The sequence below is a fragment of the Petromyzon marinus genome, chromosome 7 (genome assembly GCF_048934315.1).
Source record: "Petromyzon marinus isolate PM22_M1 ecotype Great Lakes invasive population chromosome 7, UKy_Petmar_22M1.pri1.0, whole genome shotgun sequence".
NCBI classification, from domain to species: Eukaryota; Metazoa; Chordata; class Hyperoartia; order Petromyzontiformes; family Petromyzontidae; genus Petromyzon; species Petromyzon marinus.
Window position 1 is genome coordinate 6,603,622 of NC_133673.1, and position 13,923 is coordinate 6,617,544.

The 13,923-nt window shown below is 41.6% G+C and overlaps 1 protein-coding gene across 2 annotated transcripts in view; it reads right to left on the reverse strand.

Annotated features, from left to right (window-relative positions):
- The window catches only part of LOC116939882 (nucleobindin-2), a 111,381-nt gene that overhangs the window by 13,246 nt on the left and 84,212 nt on the right, over positions 1 to 13,923 (reverse strand). The window lies entirely within an intron of this gene.

Genomic DNA, 13,923 nt, shown 5'->3' on the forward strand with positions numbered 1-13,923 from the left:
GAAAGGCAATTCCTTTCATCTTCTCCCGTCCACGTTTCAACCACCCAGACTCCTTAACTCCTTCGATGTAATGACCCCCAGCCATTTAAAAACTGAACCACTGTAAGGGGTTTTGACATTATTAAGCAAGCTTTTTTTTCCACTTTTCATTTCGAAAAGCCATTGCTTCATCAAACTGCACAATTGTGGTTACACAAGAGTGTTTTTTTTTCCCTTGATGTGCATTAGGGTGACAATACATACCATGATATTTTAAAGCTGCTTTATATAAACAATACATGAGAAAGGTGCCAGTCCACTGCGTAGCTACAGCTTGACTTTTAAAATCTCAACACCCAAGATCTTGACATAATTTAAATTAATTATATTTATTCTAATGTAAATATATAATTTTCAACACACAAGTACAATTATGCATGTGCAAGCATGCGTGCACGTGTTGTATTACCACACACAGTACAAACATACATTTTTCCCCTTATTGAACATTCCGCACACTAATTTCAGCAGTGTTGCATGAATCCGAAATGGTCCCAATTGACTGCATGTATCTTTTTTTTTAATCAAATGTACAGCATATCACCGAGACTATTAAACACTCCCAAAGGTAAACAAGCACCATCCTTTGCAGAGCCGGCACAGCTTAAAGTACACGTGGCTTTAATACAAAGAGAATTCCACAAAGATTATACACCCTGAGCCAAGCGTTTGTGCACAACACCGGGGCAAGATGGGGAACAATAACATCGGGAGAGATTTCCCACTGCTTCTTTCTGACACTCATCCCAAGCGAGAGTGTCTTTACACTTTAAGACGATCGATCTAGTGAGCATTCCATTAGAAACTTAACTCTTCATGACATACTTTGGTATCATAAGCAATGGCAACCAGGAATTCTGGTGGAGACCCATATCCATGGGATGAGATTGAGAACAACAGTAAATGATCACTTAATTAACTGCTGGGGCTATATTTAACGTGGAATTATAAATACAAAGCAAGTTTGTGAGTGACATGCAGCGGCATAGCAGTGGAGGAGGCATCCCAGTTGGTATGCAATTTCAGACATAATATGGAAACAAGAGACATTTTTGGCCATTGAATAACAAACACATGAGTGGATGCCACCGTGTATATATTGTCGTGATTGTTCTTGTAAAGGTCCTTTAATCTGTGAGTAAACTGTCTTGTCAGATGTTCAAATAAGAAATATATAACTGTGTGGTGTGTCATGCTTCAGCCTCTTAAAATCAGATCACTAATACTGGCTGGACCAGCCAAACAGTATAATGGTTATATGGTACATTTCAGAGCAGTAGAAATTATGAGACCCTTCAACATGGTTTTATGAAATAGATTATTAGATTGATGAACAGCCTTAGTTTTTGGAATTTACTAACCACACGCATACAAATATTAATTATATTGTATGAATACATGAATGTGGCTTCATAATATGTTTAACAATGTGTTGATGGAATGTCTTTGGGGTATTTAATAGAGATATTATGAAAACCTCTACGTCTACATTACAGATGAGATCACCTCACCTGAGAACGTATATTTTCATCACAATTTGGCATTATACAGGATCAAAATACAAAGCGATCTCCTTTTGATGTCATACAGGCTGATGATAGGGTAACCACAGATGCATAAGGGGCAGGGAGGGATAGTGAATCAGGGTTTAAGTTCAGTTGTAAACATCATGTTTCATCAGCGGGCAAGCATCATTATGACGGAGAGGAAATGGCAGACCATTTTAGACTTTAGAAACAGCAGAGGAGGAGTGACTGGCCATTGTGAGAAGGTTGAGATGGAGTGGTTCCCATTCCTCTATGAAATATGTATTTAGATAGACCTGCGTTGAATATTAGGCTTTAGTGATTGCACAATAAAGTTTGGATGCCAGTGCATGAATGATGCAGGACTCTATCTCAATGAGGATAACAGTGTAGAACTATATATGGGTATATAATTATTCGTTTTTCAATCTGAATGTTTTTGATATACAAATGAAATAACACGGCGCTTTGGAACGTCACCGTTTGTCCCGGGCAAAATACGAGAATAATAAATTATCTGAACAAATCTGATTTATACGAGCAGCGTTCTGCCCGCAGCATCAGGGAACATATTTTTTGTAAACTTGCCTATTTCAAAACCAAACTTCAAAACGATTCATAATGTCGCAGCAATTATATAACTCTACTATATTCCAGAAATCTGGTGGCAACACGCTGCACACGCGCGTTGAATTTTGACAGTCAAATGCCAACATTTTTTGTCAGCCGCAAATGAAGCGTTTACATTGACAGCCAAGATAGGCAGCTAAAAAAAACGAGCTTTACTATCGAGGCCAAGTTTCTTGCTGTTAAATCCAACACAAGCATGGCTTCTCTGGGGAGCCACTGCGATCTCAACAGCAGCAGCAGCGCTCCACTGGAATGCATGTTCTTATAGCGGCAAATTCCAAGGCATGAGCTCTTGCCCCCGATGTCTGCTGTGCCCCTTGGCTTTGCTGGGCTGGACCTGTTGCACTAAAACATGGCACAGTTTATAAATTAAATTTCCGTTATTAAATTGTGGCGCTAGGAACCAGATTTTCTCTCAGGATTTCACCAAGCTAAGTAAAAACCCATGTTTTAAATTCACCCGCAGGTACCGTTTGCCATCATTGGTGAAAAAAAAAACCCAGCTGTGTGAACACGTGCGTCTCCACAAGGAACAATGACGTACAAGGGCGGTTAAAATTTCCGGGATGAGATACTAACTAAAACAAACGCCTCAACTAACCTAAGGTTAGGCTTACTTGAAGCCCCACCAATATGCGATCATCGTAAGATATGCACTTATGTTTGCAATAACTGTACTAAATAAACTGTAAAGCCGGCCCATTAAGAGAAGCTGCATTTTGTGAGGGGATATGACAATATGAAACACACGGGTGCTTGGAAATAAGCAATAACAACGACCAGCGGCGGTGCGTGAAGTCAGGTTACCCCCACACACACGGGCACTCGTGCAAAGCCTGGTCTCTCCAGTTCTCACCTGGTCAAATAAATAAACTTGACTCGATTTGTACAAACGATGCATGCTCATTGTCCTGGCGGGCAGCATAACATGATGTGTTTATTGTTTTTTTTTGCGCTAAAAGAGTTTTGGAAATGATGGTACTTGACTGGTTTTGTGGATTTTCTGAATACATCGCAAGTCTCCCCACAGATGAATGGATGGGCCGGATGGAAAGACAGATATTTCTTGTGCATAGAAATAAGCAGCCTATCGAATCCTTTACAAGTAAGTTTTGCACAATATTTTGCAAACATACCTCGTGTCTATGTATTAAATAAATATTAATGCATTACAAGAAATTGAAATAAAGGCCAGACATCCATGGACGTGTGTGGAAGGAAAACATTCCACTGTACTGTAAAGGAAAACAGAAAGACAACATTTGTTTCTCTGGATGGTAACCACATTTTGTGTATGATGAGTTACTGCCCTTTGTAAATCCACTGCTCAATGAACACCCCCCACCCACACAACTTGTGGGTAATGGTCGCTGTTTGATTACACGTCACAACGCTGGTCAGTGCAAGCTGAGGGGGGTGGGGATAGGACCAGTTCAGATATCGCTTGCCACCGGTCTTGGCTGTGGCTGGATATCAAACTCAGGTTACCACATTAGTTCAGTGCTCAAACCACTGTGCCACTATATTCTTGGTTCTTTCGGTAAAGTCCAAATATAGATAGCATATGAACAATGGTGTTATCCCTCTGCAGTGAGATTATAATTGAGAAAATCAAATAGATTTCCTTAGGCTGCAGCCTAGTCAATATATTAATATGTATGTTGGCACAACTAAGCATTTGTCTGTGGAAACGATACTCACTTTCAAAGGTCCTATTGAGCTGGCAAATTCTACAAGTGGACTCTTCTTGTCAGCCTGTCCCCCTTATAAGTGCCCCTTGAGAACACTATTGCGTGGTGCCAAGTACCCATGATGCATTTCTCTTTGCAAGCATGTATTTACCATTCACTAATGCTTATGAATCGAAGCCCTCAATGAGGGATTCATATATACTTGTTCAATGCACTATATTGAAGTCGGGGATGCAAATGGTTGCTGTCTTTATCGGAGTTGAGGGTTTTTTTTTATGTCGGTCTCTTCAAGTTTTTTTTTTTTCAAATTGTGTTATTGGCTTCACGTCATGAGGCAGGAATATATTCGGGAAGCTCACAGAGCAGTGTGCTCTGCGTGCCAGAGGATAGTCCGAGAATTACAATGTTCACAGGACTTCCAGTGGCCTATTTACCCTTCAAATGGAAGGTCTAGGTTGCATTAGCCCATACAAGATCGTTCGTCACACTTTTAATTCTGAGACCTAAAATTTTGTAAAATCAAGTACACAGACAACTGCACAGATTTGAACCCAGAATTTCAAGTTGTGCCAGCTTAATCTTCTGATCTCTGAAGCATTAACTCACCAATCAGAGCTGTTTCAATGCATTTGTGTGTGCTGTAAAATGTCTACCTATTGGTTAAAGAAAAAATAGATAAGGATTGGCTTTAAATCACAATACGAGTAATTCATCACAAATTAGCTGTGATATTGCGACTCAAGGTTTTCCCAAGCCAATTCATGGTCTTGTGAAGCAACAATTAATACAGAATTCCCTCTATTCATTAACTTGCTATCCGTGATTTTGGCTATCCGTGAATCACATCTGGAACGCAACACAACTGCATTGAGACGAAAAAAGTGATGACAGATAACATTATGAGAGATAAAGTGATGAGATAATTTTCACGTATTAAATACGTATTTATTAAAGGTAATTCAGTCAAAATATTCATTTTCGCATCCCTCGCGAATAACGAGGGGACACTGTATCATTCTAAATTTTGATTTAAAGCTTTCGTGACTGCAGGGATTCATATTCTTGGTTCTTTCGGTAAAGTCACGTAGAAGGGAAACAATAAAATAATATAAATATAAAACAATAAAATTATCACGACGTTTCGACTGCAACACAAGCAATCATCATCAGGTGTGAAAACCACAGCAAGAAAATTTGAAAATAGTGGCGGTTATTTTTAACGTTAGCACCACAGAGAGCGATTTGACAGTTTGTTCAGATGGACGAGTCCATCTATGTTCGGAAAAGAGGAGGGGGGAGACGAAAAATAATGGATGCGGTCTGAAAGCCACCTTAAGCGTGATCAATCAATTAAGACCCGAAATGGTTTATCAATTCCTTCCAATGATTGCTAAGCCAGAATCCATCTTCTCGGTTGAAATTGTCTCTGTGTTTGTATATGTGGATAGCCTCATGCACGAATCTCTCATGGTAGCCAGATGGCTTGCATATATATACTGTATCGTTCCTGCACATGAGCTGAATTCATCGCTTAATTCTCTGTGGTGAACATCCTCCCAGGCGTGTTCCATCCTTTGGCTGTCACTCTGTCCTCAGACTTCCAATGACATGTCCTACCCAAGCCCATTCACTTTTCTTAAATGTCAATATGCCTAAAAAGTGCGTTTGTATGTTCCCTGATCCTGTTACTTTCTCTTTATTAACAGTAATTGACGTAATTATAGATGTACTTTATAATAAATCGGACACTTTGATAAATTAGTTATATAATTTTGAATAAATTTATTTACTCGTTAAATCATGCATCAATTCAACAATCAATTATATTTATGCAGGGGAGTGCAAATGAGTCACCTGCTACTTAGCGATAATAACTAGCCATTTTATGGATAAGAGTCCAGCGATTTGTAGACAACTTAGTCATTACAAAGCCCATGGTTTATCATTGCTGTGACAACTGCTGTCATTACCATGGAAAAACATAATAACGAAAAGTTAGACTGCATATATACCATTGCTTTAGGGACAAAAACAGGCAATTTCATTTTGGACCAGATCGTAAGTTAAACAATAAACATGTAATGTCATCATTGCAGTTTATATTTTCTTTCTAAAATTAGCACGCGTCTTTGCGTGCTTGGCTAAGTTTAACGTGGGGCATAACGTCCACATGTGCACTTGGGAACATCATCGCAAGTCCAAACACAGACAACAATGAGGCACCAGGAAACCAGCTTCTGCCAAGAATAGTTTCACATTTTCATCTTCTCGTTATTATTACAGTTAACGACCTTGATGCTGAAAGTCCAATCATTTCCATGCGATTCAGTAACTTCGAAGAACTTACAATCATTACATCAATTAGTAAAACTGTTCAAAGCCGGGGCCAACATCTGCCATTTATCTCAGTCGGTCAACTCATATCACCTGGGTATGTCCTGTGACCTGTTAGCAAGCCTTCCACACTCCACGTGGCTTCAAAGCGCACCTAGCTTGGTGTAAGTGCGTCGTAAGACAGCTGTTGTTGTATATTTGTAATATCTATGGGTGTGTGCATGTGCACATAAGTATATCAGGGTATGTACAGTGAGGGAAAAAGTATTTGATCCCTTGCTGATTATGTACGTTTGCCCACTGACAAAGAAATTATCAGTCTATAATTTTAATGGTAGGTTTATTTGAACAGTGAGAGACAGAATGACAACAAAAAAATCCAGAAAAACGCATGTCAAAAATGTTATAAATTGATTTGCATTTTAATGAGGGAAATAAGTATTTGACCCCCTCTCAATCAGAAATATTGCTGGCTCCCAGGTGTCTTTTATACAGGTAACGAGCTGAGATTAGGAGCACACTCTTAAAGGGAGTGCTCCTAATCTCAGCTTGTTACCTGTATAAAAGACACCTGTCCACAGAAGCAATCAATAAATCAGATTCCAAACTCTCCACCATGGCCAAGACCAAAGAGCTCTCCAAGGATGTCAGGGACAAGATTGTAGACCTACACAAGGCTGGAATGGGCTACAAGACCATTGCCAAGCAGCTTGGTGAGAAGGTGACAACAGTTGGTGCGATTATTCGCAAATGGAAGAAACACAAAAGAACTGTCAATCTCCCTCGGCCTGGGGCTCGATGCAAGGTCTCACCTCGTGGAGTTGCAATGATCTTGAGAACGGTGAGGAATCAGCCCAGAACTACATGGGAGGATCTTGTCAATGATCTCAAGGCAGCTGGGACCATAGTCACCAAGAAAACAATTGGTAACACACTACGCCGTGAAGGACTGAAATCCTCCAGCGCCCGCAAGGCCCCCCTGCTCAAGAAAGCACATATACATGCCCGTCTGAAGTTTGCCAATGAACATCTGAATGATTCAGAAGACAACTGGGTGAAAGTGTTGTGGTCAGATGAGGCCAAAATGGAGCTCTTTGGCATCAACTCAACTCGACGTGTTTGGAGGAGGAGGAATGCTGCCTATGACCCCTAGAACACCATCTCCACCGTCAAACATGGAGGTGGAAACATTATGCTTTGGGGGTGTTTTTCTGATAAGGGGACAGGACAACTTCACCGCATCAAAGGGACGATGGACGGGGCCATGTACCGTCAAATCTTGGGTGAGAACCTCCTTCTCTCAGCCAGGGCATTGAAAATGGGTCGAAAATGGGTCGTGGATGGGTATTCCAGCATGACAATGACCTAAAACACACGGCCAAGGCAACAAAGGAGTGGCTCAAGAAGAAGCACATTAAGGTCCTGGAGTGGCCTAGCCAGTCTCCAGACCTTAATTCCATAGAAAATCTGTGGAGGGAGCTTAAGGTTCGAGTTGCCAAACGTCAGCCTCTAAACCTTAATGACTTGGAGAAGATCTGCAAAGAGGAGTGGGACAAAATCCCTCCTGAGATGTGTGCAAACCTGGTGGCCAACTACAAGCAACGTCTGACCTCTGTGATTGCCAACAAGGGTTTTGCCACCAAGTACTAAGTCATGTTTTGCAGAGGGGTCAAATACTTATTTCCCTCATTAAAATGCAAATCAATTTTAAAAAATTTGACATGCGTTTTTCTGGATTTTTTGTTGTTATTCTGTCTCTCACTGTTCAAATAAACCTACCATTAAAATTATAGGCTGATCATTTCTTTGTCAGTGGGCAAACATACAAAATCATCAGGGGATCAAATACCTTTTTCCCTCACTGTACATATGGAGAGCAGTAGTGTAGCGGTTATCGCACCGCGCTACGGACTCGGCGTCCTGAGTTTAATTCCGCTCATGGCCAACATCAGTGACGATTATCTGAACTGGTCCTGTGATCTCGACTCAGCCTTTAATGAGTATTAACTTTGCCACTCAGGAGACAAATGTGGCTAAGCATGGTGCTGGCCACCCACCCCCTTGTGTATTGCTCCCGCATTCATAGGTGCTCGTTAACAACGCTTGCCCAAACAGCCTGTTAAGGCTATATGGAGGATCTTTGTATTTTTGACGATGTGTGTGTTTGCTTGGATGTCCAGTGTGAATGTATGTGTATATGCATTTGTATCAAGTTATGTATACACAGTTGATATATGCAGGTCTTCTCATCTCAGATTTAAGTATTTTAATTACAATGTGGGAAAATACATGTTCCACAAATATACTTTGTGATGAGATTTCAAAATCAGATTATTTATTTATACCAGAGGAATTCGATGAGCTATAAAGCTCTTTTTTGATAAATGAATCATTTGGCGGGACCCTGGGGTCCCGCAAAAATCAGGTCAATAATTATTATTTTTCAGTCCGCCCACTCGTGATCCCGACAGCAACGCGCCGCCCGCCCAGACTCGCACCAACAAGCGCCAGCAGGCGGCGATCAACACGACGGGCGCCACCCCACCGGCCAAAAGCAAGCCCGGGGGGCGTCCGCCGCAGTGGCGCGCGGCGACGATGCCCTCCGGTCAGCCGTCGATCCTCAGCTTCTTTGCCAAGGCGAGCCCGCCCCCCAGGCAGTGAATTTAACGTGTTTATGTAATTTTTCAACTTTTTACGAAACTTAGTGTCCCCGAGTAGCTCTCGACGAGGACAATCGATTGACGCTAGTTTCTTTGTCGGTAAGGCAACAAGACTCATGTCGTTACGCGGTTTTTCCCACCCCGGGGCAGTGATGGGATCCCGGGGTCCCGCCAATTGCTTCAAATGTCCAGTCGGAGTGGGTAAGAATCTTACAACAACAAACAATACAAACACGTGATAGGAGTGCAAGGTACAAACAAGGTAAACAAATAACCCAAACACATACAAATACAACTAAACCATCCCCATCCTACCAAACACATACAAATACAACTAAACCATCCCCATACTACCAGACAAAGGCCACTGAGGTATTAACTTTATTTTTCAAAAGAGACCTGGCCACAAATGATAGCTCAACAAAGTGGCTTATCATATGGACATTTAAAAATAATTCTGAACGTATGTTTCTAAATGTGGCCAGTGTGAACACGTGTTCTTTTTTCAGCACTTTTTAGTAATTAAGACAACCCTAGAATACACCTCTCCTCTTAAAAATGTTTAGGGCATCTCTATCAAGCTTGCAGACTGCATATGCATATCATGGTATGCTATTCATACAGGTGTCCTTGTAGTATATCACGTAAATTTAAAGCTCTTTAGGAAAATGGGTTATTTCGTGATATAAACTCTAAATGCATTCACAACATACCATGTTCTGATCAGCATAATGCTTGTACATTTCTCAGGAATGTTGATGTTAGCCTTTGGGTCTCGTGCTCTTGTTTACAGATGGGAAAAACGTGATAGGGTTTTTGAGAACACGGGAAGGCAATGCACCGAGGTCAAAAACATGGGCATTGGGAAGCCACACCATGCAAAGACCTGTGGTTCTTTCACACCACAGCCCTTCTCGATAACATCAAGGGGAGAACATGTTTTGAATGTTTACTTCGTGTATGTAAAAAAAAGTATGTACATTGACGCACAATTGGAAAAACTCCAAACATATGAAAAACAACATTAATCAGACAAACTATCTCTTTCACAGCCATCTTAAAAACATGCCACTGCTGTGCGTATTTTCCTGATGGCTAAACACGCCCTTTCAGGTTTGGTAGCAGTCCAGTGTGGGATCAGCCTATAAATATTGTGAACTCGACAATAGGATGTTCAAATGTCCACACTTAGCGTGCAGCCCTCTCCAGTGGTAATGCGGGCCAGAGTTGTTTTTTCTCTTTCCGGTTCGAGCTGTCACACACACGCGATGGAGCGCGTGTGGCAGTTTGGAGACTACACTTGGGCAACACGACCGGCCGAAGTGGTGAGCGGTTGCGTAACAGATAAAGGAGGCACCCTTATTTATGAGCCTTGAGGACCACAGGGTAAAGCCATACCAGCGTGCACTTCTTTTCACGCCTGGCAAACAATGAGTGGGTGGCCAGTACCACCCCCGCGCGCATAACTGCACTTATCCCCAAACACCCCCCTCTTTCCGACACACTCCTTCAGTGCAACAAAGTCAGGAGCAGGTACTCATCACTGGCTGTGTTGACTCGGGAGAGGCACTCACTGGACTTCGAGACCTATTGTATTTGTGCAATGCTTCAGGCTTGGCGAGTGGCGTTGATGTGGGATTGCTGGGATAGAGGGGCGAGCGCCTTGCCCGCGATGCAATCCTTCGTAGATGACAGTGTAGGAGAGACGCTGCAAACCTCAGCAGTTGTCCATGTGCAGCTAATTTGTCAACTGTTATACATGATTGGCTTTTCTGTGATTTTCTTTTGTCAAGTAGAAAAACATATATGGGACTAGAAAAGTGGTAGCTTAGTGTGAGTGTTTCTGGGAAGGTACCATATGAATCTGGCTCACATGTTAGAAGCAAGATGCAACTGTAGACACACAGCATCAAAGACTCTGGTACTACCATGAGGTGACTATCATCCAAAAGTGGAAGGAAAACTGCTGACGCTGATGACGCTAAACTTTTTTAACGCTAGTGTTGCCCAAAGAACATAACAAAATTACACTCCACTGTGTCCAGAAATAATGTACTCTTCAATAATGATTCCACACAAAGTACAGCATCTTCAATGCAAAGTGCATATGTAATTTATACATTGCAATGTTCCGGGTCCACTACGCCCTTTCACCAATCACACCGACCAGCATGGCACAGTGCCACCATACGACCCCCATCATCAACGAGGAGTGGGGAGGCTTTCATCTGGAAATTGAATGACAAGGGGGCTGTACATTATAATACATTACTACGTACAATAGGCACATAACTATAGGAGATACTATATTTTCCATTGGTGGGGGAGTTCAGCTGTCAATGGATTTAATAGATAACAGCAGTCGGGCTGCTATTGCATACCGTGGCATGGACTGTTATATAAAAAAGACCAGCTCTATCGTCTTGTTCCTTCGCAACGTTCTAGTGATTCAAAGTTTTCATCACACTTTCACATGGTGCATATGACAGTGGACTTACAAAAGAGCCCTTTAGGGGTTTAAAACACCATGCTGTCAGTGTTTTTGCCAAGTGTTGCACAAGTCTGCGTGCCACAGTAGGAAGGCCTTCCTTACTAAATAAAAGGGGACAACGCTAAATAGGCGAGTTGGCGGTTTTGGCAATGCCCACAATGAGAAAGTCCTGTTTGACTAACTTACTTGCCTTCATCAATGTTAAACAGCGTCAAGAGTATAAGGGGTGATGTAAATGCAACAGCCATCAGAAAAATGCCTCCGTCATATTAATTATTAAATGATCATTTCTCAATGTGAACTGTATATTGGCCATCATACCTGCACTCTAAAATAGGGCAGTGAAGCGAAGGTATGGGAATTTTAATGTGAACATTGAGTATCCACGCAATTTTTGTTTACAATTTACACACGACAGTCTCATTTTACAAGGAGCTATATGGGGCGTATATCCGATCCTTAGCAGGTTAGATATTCAATCCACCTTGCTTTTAATTGACTGGTCTTAGGTACCCTGTAGATACTTGCCGGGGAAAGATCTGCGGCAATAACAGCGCAAAGGCTGAGACCCTAAATCTTTTTTCAGCCCAAGGACCACCAAGTGGGACTATCGTTAACAACCTCTGTGTGATTGGGTCTCTGAGGCCATCCGTTTTAAACTGTATACCCTCTGGTGGTTAAACAAGTTCTTTAGGATAACGAGTGAAATTTTTTTAAAAAATAATTTCTCCACGTACACAACAGGCTAGTAGGCTAATTGGCATTAGGGTTCAGAATTGTTAATATAGATGCAATGCATTAAAAAACATTGCTACCAGTGGCAATGCCTGTGAAATGAAGGTGGGAGGAAGGAGGGGGCAGAGGGGGGGATGGGGAGGGGGCAGAGGGGGGGATGGGGAGGGGGCAGGGGGGGATGGGGGGGGACGGAGGGGGGGGGGCGCTGGGGGGACCGGAGGGGGGGGGGTGATGAAATTGCAGGCTTGGGATTGGAAATTTAATCGTGGAAAAATGTGCCCACGTCAACGTCACAAGAAAGTCCTGCTTTCCTTAGCTCAACAATGCAATGCTTCCACCTAGGTGGCATGATTAATAGCAACAACACGTGGGACAAGAGAAGTCATTTCCAAGGCATGCAATATTTCAACCAAACGCATAACAGTGGCGTCACTTTGTTAACGGTCACTGCTCAAGCCCGGGTGATGAATTGTTTACATTTAAGAACAAGTTATCAGTGTTACGAAAACTAATTATGCGAACGATTTCAAGCTCAAGAACGATTAATGGTGTTTTAAACATATCATATTTAAACATACAGTAGATGTCATGGGACCTCCTTTGCCAGTTCCAAAATATGATAATAGGGTTTTCCCTTTTTTTCTGGCAACAAAACAGGTGTGTTAAGGTGTTAAAACACCAAACTAAAACCTTTAACAAGGAATCATGTCTGCATTAACCACAATACTTGTGGTCAGAATGCAATAAAAACACTGATAATATATGCATTGTCTTTGAAACTGATTGGTCCACACCAAAAGACACCTGGTGCGGACCAATCAGTTAAAAAAACAATGAATATATTATCAGAGTTTGTTTTATTGCATTCTGACCACAAGTATTGTGGTTAATGCAGACATGATTCCTTATAAAAGGTTTCAGTTTGGTGTTTGAACATCTTAACACCTGTTTTGTTGCCAGAAAAAAGGGGAAAACCTATTCCCATACAATAGATGACATGGCACAAACAAAACCCTTCTATGAAAAGCCACTCATGTTGAATACAGAACATCTTGCCCCTGCGCGGAGTATTGAAAACACGTGAATTAATCATTAAAGCAATTTAATTAAACCATACTCTTCATGTACTCATGAGCATCATGTGAAGATAACATTGAGCACAAATGCGACCATCAATAGCTTGTATGCAATTCACTATGAATCAACGTTCATAATATATACAGTGCAGTGTCCAGCCTTGTTGTTCTATGGAAAGCTGCATGTTTACATGTTTGGCTCTGTTTACATTGCGAGCGGTTGTAATTTACAGCAAGCATGCTATATTGGCTTTTCAGGAGGTACAGTGCAGGTTTTGACTCATCAAAAGGTAGGACACACAAGAACAATACCACAAAGTCAAAAAGTACCTCATGGATCACAATTAAGACGCTGCTGCTTATTTAATTCCTGCTCCGTTACTCTTGATAATCATACAGCAGCACTTAAGGTTGTGCAAATGTGTATTAGTTAATCTTGATATCTTTCAACACATGCTAAAGAGGGAATTCTGAAAACCTTCTGCATCAAAGAGCTGTCATTCTCTTTTTGGCTTTCTAGAGCGTAAATTGAATGCTAATATTCCTTTTAAAATGTTCAGCTGGGAGCTACAGGGAACAATGAGTCTGCTTACGTTTACAGAATATTGTTGCAACACTTTCAGGAGCAGCAAGGACTCATCTACGCATGTATGTATGGATGGCACAGGCCCTGTCCATTCATTTCGAGATGCATTAACGCTAATTAAACAAAGCATGTTTGCATGCATGATAAAATCGTAC